Here is a 9,780-nt window from a genome sequence, read left to right as displayed (position 1 = left end):
TTATGTTTTCGGTTTGGATTCTTTGTGTGATGTTGTGTTTATGTTTTTGGCTAGTTCCGAATTTGTGGAATACTCTCATGTAGTTTACGATTTTGCAAGATGTTATAAAGTAGTTCTGATTTTGTTGTCTATAATTTCTATGTAGATATCGTGAGTTTATAATTCAATGATTTAATGATTCTCTTTCTTGGGCGTTAACTATATGTGATTCAAGGCGCTAAGTTAGTTTTGCATATAGGATTCTTAAGTGTTTTTGATAACTTGTTAAAGTAAGCGACATGCTTGACTTGTTAGTAATCACTAGGAATTAACCATGATCCGTTTGTTATCTAAGATGCGCTAAGTAATTAGATAAGAGATGAATCAATGAAGTGGTAAGATTGAGAAAGACATGTTACCTTGTAATTTCTAAGCGCTAAGATAGGATTACAAGGCCATGTTTCGAGTTAGGGATGCGCTAAGTAACCTAGTTCGGCATTAGGTTGTTGTTTGTTCACTCAATACTTGTCCGCTAAGGCTCGGTGTTTGCATAGGATGAGATTATGATTTTGAAGCTACTTGTGACGATTTGTTTGGTGATGTTTATGTGTTGGTTGGTTGATCACATGTATATATTAGTTTAGGATTTATTTTTATGTTCTTGATCCGATCCTATATCAAATCTCTTAAACTCTTATGAATTCGTGGTTAAATGTTTGTGATTCTTTACCCTGGTTGGATCCCCGGTTTGTGAACGATACCCTCTTGCTTTATACTACTAACGATGCTTACAGGGTTAATATTGATCTCGAGTAATCGAACCGATCAAATGGCGCCGTTGCCGGGGATCCATCTTTATGGATCTCTAATCTTTTAATTTTGAATTCACTGTTCATATTGTAAATTTGTATATGCTTTTTTTTTGTAACATATAGTAAATATATCTTAGGTTGTTGTTTTGGTGATTGAGTGAATAATTGTTGTAGGTTGTAAATCGAACGGAATAGGTAAAGTCCCTTTTGTTAATATTAGCCTTAACCCCTCATGTTTTCTTCCAATGTTTTTGCATGAGGTTGAGGGCGGCTTTTATTAACACTTGGAGATTTGTCTAACACTCAAGTTTCAGTCCAGCTGAGTAAGGGGCACGCTCTTTTATTACCCTGGTGCATGGGACCAAAATTGGATCTCAGAGAACTATTGACTGATATACATCTCGGTGATGGAGTCGATAGGGAGTTCGCTCTCCGTAGTTCAACAAATGAGTCCTACCATGTTCACTATCTCTAATTGAGCTATACGGCCTTCTGAAACAAAGACTTGATCTTGTGTATAGACATCCATACTTAGGCCGCACGTCCACCTCGGTTTACAACTTAGAATCAATCGATCATTCAATCATTGAAATAGCAAAAAGAACTTGTGAATTGTATGAACTTTGTAAACGTAAAGAACTAACTTTGTAACATGACAACATAGTTGTCGTGCCTCTTCCATAAGGGTGCTGCGTATATGACCAAGGAAGGGCACGATTCATGTCTTCATTTTGTATCCTTCAATGCTAACCCTTTAACTTTTGTATTACAGGAATTATGCATTTCCAAAATATCTAAGAGAGCACAAGAGCTCAAAGATCGAATTCAAGCACTTCGAGATTTAAACAACTCTTTCACGAGTGGACCCTTAGATTTCGAATCATCTCCAAGAAATTAAATCTTGAACTCTTCACCTAGATCAGAAGAAGAGGAGGATCCTTTCTTTCCCTTCATCTTCAATTCAGAGACAGACACAATTGCGGACCGTGATATAGTTCATGTTGGTGCTCCAATGGCACTCAAGAATGCTTTCATCCCCACCACCCCTGAATCACCTTCATGCATTGCTTTCACTCCACCTAATGAAGCCAACTTCTCAATTCCGGTTCAATTGCTTGGGCAGCTGTCTAAGTATTCTGGTTCCTCAATGGAAGACCCTAATGTTCACCTTAGGGAGTTCTTGGACATTTGCAAGCTCCAATCGATTCATCATCTGTCTCAAGAAGGCTTGAGGTTGCTTTTGTTTCCATTTACCCTTAAGGACGATGCTAAACGTTGGTTGTACTCTCTGCCTCCGGGAATCATCACCACATGGGATGAAATGACTAGGAAGTTCTTGAAACAATTCTTCCCTGCTCAACTCACGAAAAGACTAAGGAGGGAGATTCAGAACTTCACTCAAAAGGATGGTGATTCACTCTACGAGGCATGGGAGGAATTTCAAGAACTACAAAGAAAGTGCCCTCACCATGGTATTTCGTTGGATGACTTGGTGCAATTCTTCTATGAAGGACTCGACACCATTAACAAGAGTATGGTGGATTCGGCATGTGGCTGCACATTCATGAACAAGACCAGTCAAGAAGCTTACACCTTGATTGATGACTTGGCAGACAACAATCGCCAATTTAGTTCTAAGGAAAAGAGAGGAAGCAAGAGCCGTGGAGTGTATGACGTTGATACAAGGAATCAAATGGCTACTTTAGAAAGAAAGCTTGATGTTCTAGTCAAGGCATTCAATGGTTCGACCATCAACACTCAAGCGTGTGGCATTTATTCATTCAAGGACCACACCACCGAGAATTGTCCAAATGGTGCAATAACTGAAGAGGAGTTGAACTTCATGGGGCAACAAAGGCCTAGGTACGATCCTTACTCGAACACATACAATCCTGGACTTAGAGACCATCCCAACTTTCGCTGGAACACCAATGCTCAACCGTCCAATGCTCAAGGTCAAGGACCTCATCCTTCAGGTTTGTTTGTAAGGCCTCAGGTACCTCACGGTTATGTTCCCTTTAACTCTAATGTGCATGGTTCGAATAATGTATCTGCACCTAACTATGATGAACTTTTGAAGTCCCTTGCTCAAGGGCAACAAAATTTAAACTCTGCTACTCAAGCTTTAGTTACAGGTCAACATGCTCATTCTAAAGACATAACCGAGCTTAAGATGCAGATGGGACAAGTGATCGACTTCATGGGCAAGATTCATGAAGGAGGTCAGTTGCCGAGCCAAACTAAGCCAAATCCTAACGTGAAGGCCATGATGACAAAAAGTGGGAGGATCTTGGATTCTCAATTGTAGCAAAACAAGAAGGCTGTGCCTTCTAAAGGAAAAGAGGCCGAGAGTTTCAATGCTAATGACATAGAGAAGGACCCTGCCTCCTCTAAAGCTAATGATGTCGTGCCTGTTCCCACAAGTGATCATGACGCGCATGACAAAGGTAAGGATCCTAACTCTAGTGGTTTAGTTTCAACTAATGCTCTTCCTCGTGTTCCCTTCCCCAATAGATTTGCAAAGCAAAAGAAGAATGACTCTGATCAAGTCATGCTCGACATTTTCAAGAAGGTGGAAGTGAACATGCCTCTTATTGAATGCATACAACAGAATCCTAGGAGGTTGTCACAATGAGTGAGACGGTTTTTGCCGTGCTCCAACGGAAGCTACCACCAAAGCTTAAGAATCCAGGGAGTTTTTCTATCCCTTGTACAATCGGAAACATGACATTTGAAAAGATAATGTTAGACTTAGGTGCATCAATCAATGTAATGCCTTACTATATTTATGAGGATCTAGGTCTAGGTGATTTGAAACGAGATAATGTTGTGATTCGATTGGCAGATTGTTCCAACAAAGTCCCTTTGGGCTATGTTGAAGATGTTCTTGTGCAGGTTTCGAGCTTGATATTCCCTGCGGACTTCTATGTCCTTGACATGGAGCCAACTGAAGCAGATGACAAGGAGGTCCCTATTCTGTTGGGGCGTCCCTTTATGAGGACTGCAAGAACGGATATTGATGTGTTTAGTGGATCACTCACCTTTGAGTTCGACGTGAAGTGTTTAGCTTCAACATCTTTGAAGCCATGAGGTATCCCCTTTCGGAATTAAGTGATTGTTTTTCAGTTGACATTCTTGATTCCCTTGCAGATAACTATCTATATACCTTGGCACATGACGAGTTGGTACTCACCATTACCCAAGCGGCCGAATTTACAAGTGATGGCTCCAATGTTTCTGAGTTGGAAGCCCATGATGCCGTGCCATCATTTGTACTAGAGAATGTGGCCTCTTTTGAGTTTTCGCCACGTGAGGTAAGTTATGTCTCTCCTAGTCCAATTTTCTTAACCACTAATAAGAATTTTCCTTCTGTGGTGCAAGCCCCAAAGCTTGATCTTAAGGTTCTTCCAAACCACTTGAAGTATGCATTTTTGGGAGATGAGGATACATTGCCCGTGATCATTTCATCTGCACTCAACGAGGGAAAAGAGGAGAGATTGATTGAAGTGTTAAAGAAACACAAGACGGCAATAGGATGGACCCTAGCCAACATCAAAGGAATCAGTCCTACCAAGTGTGTGCACCGAATTTTGCTTGAAGATGGTGCCAAACCAACCAAGGAATGTCAAAGACGCCTTCATCCACCAATGATGCAAGTTGTAAAGGATGAAATCACTAAGTTGCACGATTGTGGCGTGATCTACCCCATCTCGGATAGTAGGTGGATCTCTCCCATTCAAGTTGTGCCAAAGAAGTCAGGAATCACGGTGGTAAAGAACAAAGATAATGAGTTCGTGCCTCAAAGGACGGTGACTGGTCACCGTGTGTGTATCGACTATAGAAAGCTCAACGCCACAACAAGGAAGGATCACATGCCGTTGCCATTCATTGATCAAATGCTTGAGAGATTGGCGGGTGATTCTTTCTATTGTTTCCTTGATGGATATAGTGGATACAATCAAATTAGTGTTGCGGAGGAAGATCAAGAAAAGACGACATTCACATGCCCTTTTGGTACGTTTGCGTATCGTCGCATGCCTTTTGGTTTATGCAACGCTCCAGGTACGTTTCAACGTTGTATGTATCACATTTTCTCTGAGTATATTGGTTCTAAAATTGAAGTTTTCATGGATGATTTCTCTGTTTATGGTGAGAATTTCGATGCATGTTTAGAGAATGTGGAACTTGTGCTTAAACGTTGTGAAGAAACTAACTTGGTTTTGAATTGGGAAAAATGTCATTTCATGGTTACGCAAGGCATTGTCTTAGGCCATATTGTTTCATCTAGAGGAATTGAGGTTGATACGTCTAAAATAGATCTTGTACGTCACTTACCCCTCCCCACAAGTGTGAGGGATGTTCGATCGTTTCTTGGACATGCAGGTTTCTATCGTAGGTTTATCAAGGACTTTTCCAAGATTGCGAGACCAATGAGTTCATTGCTTCAAAAAGACGTTCCCTTTCACTTTGATGATGATTGCAAGCTTGCATTCGAGACTTTGAAGAAGCTCTTAACTTCGGCACCAATCATGGCACCGCTGGATTGGTCCTTGCCATTTGAGTTGATGTGTGATGCCTCCGACTATGCAGTTGGAGCCGTGCTAGGGCAGAGGAAGGATAAGCAGCCCTATGCCATCTATTATGCCTCACAAACGCTCAATGATCCTCAACAAAACTACACCACAACTGAAAAAGAACTTCTTGCCGTGATCTTTGTTCTAGATAAGTTTCGTTCTTACTTACTTCAATCCAAAGTTATTGTTTACACTGACCATGCAGCTTTGAAGTACTTAATGACGAAGAAGGATGCCAAACTAAGATTGATTCGATGGATTCTCTTACTCCAAGAGTTCGATCTCGAGATCAAGGACAAGAAGGGCAGTGACAATGTTGTGGCGGATCATTTGAGTCGTTTGGTGAGAGATGCTGAGCCCTTGGCTATCCAAGAGAGTTTCCCGGATAAGCAACTCTTTCGAGTTGAGGTGAGTGAGCCATGGTATGCAGATATTGTGAATTATCTAGTTTCTAAGCAATTTCCGGATACTTTATCGCATGCTCAAAAGAATAGACTCAAGGCATTAGCTAAGTATTATGTTTGGGATGAACCATACTTGTGGAAACATTGTGTTGATCAAATCATTAGGAGGTGTGTCCCTGAATCTGAACATCATTCTATACTTACTTTTTGCCATTCTGAGTCTGGTGGAGGACATTTTGGTTCACGTAGGACTGCTCTTAAGGTGTTGGAATGTGGTTTCTTTTGGCCTACGATCTTTAAAGATGCATACAAGTTTTGCATGACTTGTGATAGATGCCAACGCATGGGAAACATAGGTTCTAGAGATCAAATGCCAATGCATCCTATCTTGAGTGTTGAACTATTTGATTGTTGGGGTATCGATTTCATGGGACCTTTTCCAAACTCTAATGGTTTCTTGTACATACTCGTTTGTGTTGATTATGTTTCGAAATGGGTGGAAGCAAAAGCCACCCGGACTAATGATTCTCGAGTTGTTGCAGATTTCCTTCGTTCTAACATTTTCTCTAGGTTTGGTATGCCAAGAGCAATCATTAGTGATGGAGGATCTCATTTTTGCAACCGGACCATTGAGGCGTTGTTGAGGAAGTATGGTATCAACCATAAGGTTGCTACGCCTTATCACCCCCAAACAAGTGGACAAGTTGAGCTTTCTAATCGAGAGATCAAGATAATTTTAGAGAAATCAGTTGGACCATCACGCAAAGATTGGTCTCAAAGATTAGATGATGCTCTTTGGGCTTATAGAACCGCATACAAGACTCCTCTTGGAATGTCACCGTTTCGATTAGTTTATGGCAAGGCATGCCATCTACCCGTGGAGCTTGAGCATCGTGCATGGTGGGCTGTGAAGAATCTTAACATTGACATTGACGAGGCCGAATTGCATAGGAAATTGCAATTGCATGAGCTTGAAGAGATTCGAAATGAGGCCTATGATTCGGCTATGATTTACAAGGAGAAGACCAAATCGTTCCATGACCGTATGATTAGGAAGAAACACTTTGTCATTGGGCAGAAAGTTCTTTTGTTTCATTCTCGACCTAAGTTGTTTCCAGGCAAGCTTCGTTCAAGGTGGCTTGGCCCATTTGTTATTACTCACATTTTCTCTTCTGGTGCTATCAGGATTAAGAGTGCAATAAATGGAAAGGAATTTCAGGTCAATGGACATCGCTTGAAGCCATACTATGAGAACTTTGTGGAGCATAACGTGGAGGAGACTTCTCTCCTTGAACCTACGGCAAGCAAGTGAAATTCTGGAGATAGTCTAGGCTTTGGACTATAAATTTAAGCCAATGAAGGAGCCATCAATGAGTGTTTGCATTTTCTTATCCCTTATCTCTTTTTAATTTTCATTGCTTATCATATTGTACATTGAGGGCAATGTAAGTTTTAAGTGTGGGGTGGGGTATACATCATTCGGTGTATTTGTTGCTTTGATTTTTATTTTGTTGTTTTGATTTTGTCTTGAGTCTTAGGTATACCTTTAACTGTCTATGATGAGTTGATCTTTGAATTTATGGTTGATAGATGATCACAATATTGAATTGAACTTAATTGCTATTTGATGGTTAATCGATGTGTAGAGATTGTACGAACATGTAACAGATGAGGATTTTGAAACTTAGGTACAGAATGAGCATGTTCCGTACTTGTTTGAATTCATCTAACCTTTGTGAGTTTCGAGCCATATATGTGCCTTTCTTTGAAGAGTTTAATCTATCGTTTCTTGGCTATATAACCTCATTACATCTATTTTGATCAATTCATATGCCATAGAATTGCAATGAACTAGAGAATGCTAGAACTTACTTTGTGAAACTTTCAAAACTTTTATCATAATGTACTCTGATTTTGAAAAGGATTGTTGGATCTTTTTAGGATTCCACCACTTAAACCAAAAAGCCGTATGCCTTATTTGAGCCCTGCTTGGGACACCTTAGTATTAACCCATTTGAGCTTACGTTAAACCTTTTCTTTCATCACCAACATGTTAATATCCTTGCTTAGTATAGTTATATCTCTACCTTGTTCTCGAGGCTTGGCAGAGCCAATTCTTGGTGTTACTATGGAGTGATAATTCGATTCAAGTGTGGGGTTATACTATGTATTTGTTCCGTATGAAAAGGGTGAAGAGAATGAAAAAAAAATAGAAAGAAGTCGTGAGAAGAAAAAGAGAAAAATACATGAACATGGCTTGAAAGAACAAATATATATAAAGAAGTTACGGCATAACTATGTTTGATGTGAATTTGGAGTTGTGATGTATTTGTTGAAGGCTCAATAATATTGTACTTTAGCCTTTGTTCGTTTTCACAATATTTAGAGTGAAAAATAGGTCCAACATGATAAAATTGGCCATTGTTTTATGGAGTATGGCGACATAAGGTGGATGATTTTTGCTCTGCTAAGTCTTGAGGATGACATTTGTGATTCCTTTTACCTGAAAAATGATATCCTTACCGAGCCTAAGCCTACCTTTTATAAAGATCCGCATGATTCTTAAAATGAGTAGCTCTTGATTTGTGGAGTTTGTTTCATGAGTAAGCATATGGTTTGGGTTCATTTGTGCATATGATTGGTATCTTTCATGAGGTTTTCGAATTCACTATGTGTTCATAACTCTTATGTGTGAAAAGCTTTTAAGCATATGCCATGTTCTTGAGAGAAAATATTTGGAGTGCATATCCCTTGTGAATTGAATTTGAACTTGTTTTGAACATGTTGAGCTTACAATCACCTATGTTTCTGCCATGTCTTACTTGTTATGCGAGATTTCATGTTTATTAACCATTGAAGTTATTCTTGATGCTATAAGTTTTTAGATCTCTGAGACAGAATGTTGACGGCATTATAGTTGAGTCATTAGTTTAGTTGTATTGATTTTTGTTTTATGTTTTTGTTTCCCTTTTCTAGTGTTTGCTAAGGGACTAGCGAAGCTTAAGTATGGGGTTGTTGATAGGAGCACAAAGTGTGACGTTCTTAATGCGTTTATGCCCTATTCTTACTCTTTGTTACCTCTTATTTAGTATGTTTTAGTTTTTTTTTGTATGAATAATTGTTTAGGTAGAGCTTATATCAATTATAAGTGAATTGATGATGAAATCGTGCTAAGTGTTAATAATCCTTGTTGAGATATGATTCCTTGTTCGAGTATGATTCATCCTTTCGTATTTCTTTGTTTCTAATATACTTATTCTTATTAGGAAATACAAATCCATGTTGGAGAAGGAAAGCAATCCTAGTTCCACAAGGAAAGAGAAGAAGAGACACTTAAAAGCCCAATCCATGCAAGAATGAAAATGCTGTCAAGATTTGTAATTCAACTTCGACGGGCTCCCCTGATAGCTCCAATTGCGTTAGAAGACGTACCTTATATGGATACAAAGGATTTTGAGTCTAGTTTCTGTAGGATTTGGAATCAAATCAATATCTTATTTTCTACAGGGAGATATGACCGAATCATTACTCGGAGGTCCAGTGAGCTCGACGGAATTATTTCAGCCATTGATTTGCTTTTGATCCAAGGGCAATGAGGGAAACTTGGGAGTTTGTTCCTCCTGCATATAGAGAACAAATATGTATCAAAATATCCATAAATCCCTGCACCAAAGAATATCAAAGAAGGCATGCAGCAAATTAAATGAGAAGAGGCAAGAAAGTCAAAGAAGGCATGCAGCAAATTTAATGAGGAGAGGTAAGAAAAATCAAACATGGCTGCAACAATTAAGACTTTTGCTTCCTCCCTAATTCAAAGGAAGAAATTTGTGCAAAAGAAATCAGCATTAAAGGAGGAAGAAGATATGCAATTAATGCAAAAGATATGCAATCCTTATAGAAATCAGAATTCTGGCACTGTAGATCATCCAACTTTGACGAGCTCCCCTGGACAGCTCATAATGATTGAGAAAGTGCATGATATATGGATGAAAATCCACGGAAGTCTAGTTG

The 9,780-nt window shown here is 39.3% G+C and overlaps 1 non-coding gene across 1 annotated transcript; it reads right to left on the bottom strand.

Annotated features, from left to right (window-relative positions):
* Nucleotides 1-2,160: 2,160 nt before the first annotated feature.
* Nucleotides 2,161-2,267, bottom strand: LOC126805350 (small nucleolar RNA R71). Its single transcript, XR_007674021.1, has one exon. It is a non-coding gene; the product is annotated as a small nucleolar RNA R71 (small nucleolar RNA).
* Between the last annotated feature and the right edge of the window lie 7,513 nt (nucleotides 2,268-9,780).

The sequence above is a fragment of the Argentina anserina genome, chromosome 1 (assembly GCF_933775445.1).
Source record: "Argentina anserina chromosome 1, drPotAnse1.1, whole genome shotgun sequence".
NCBI lineage: Eukaryota > Viridiplantae > Streptophyta > Magnoliopsida > Rosales > Rosaceae > Argentina > Argentina anserina.
Note: the sequence above shows the minus strand (reverse complement) of the source record. Positions and strands in the feature narration are given on the sequence as shown.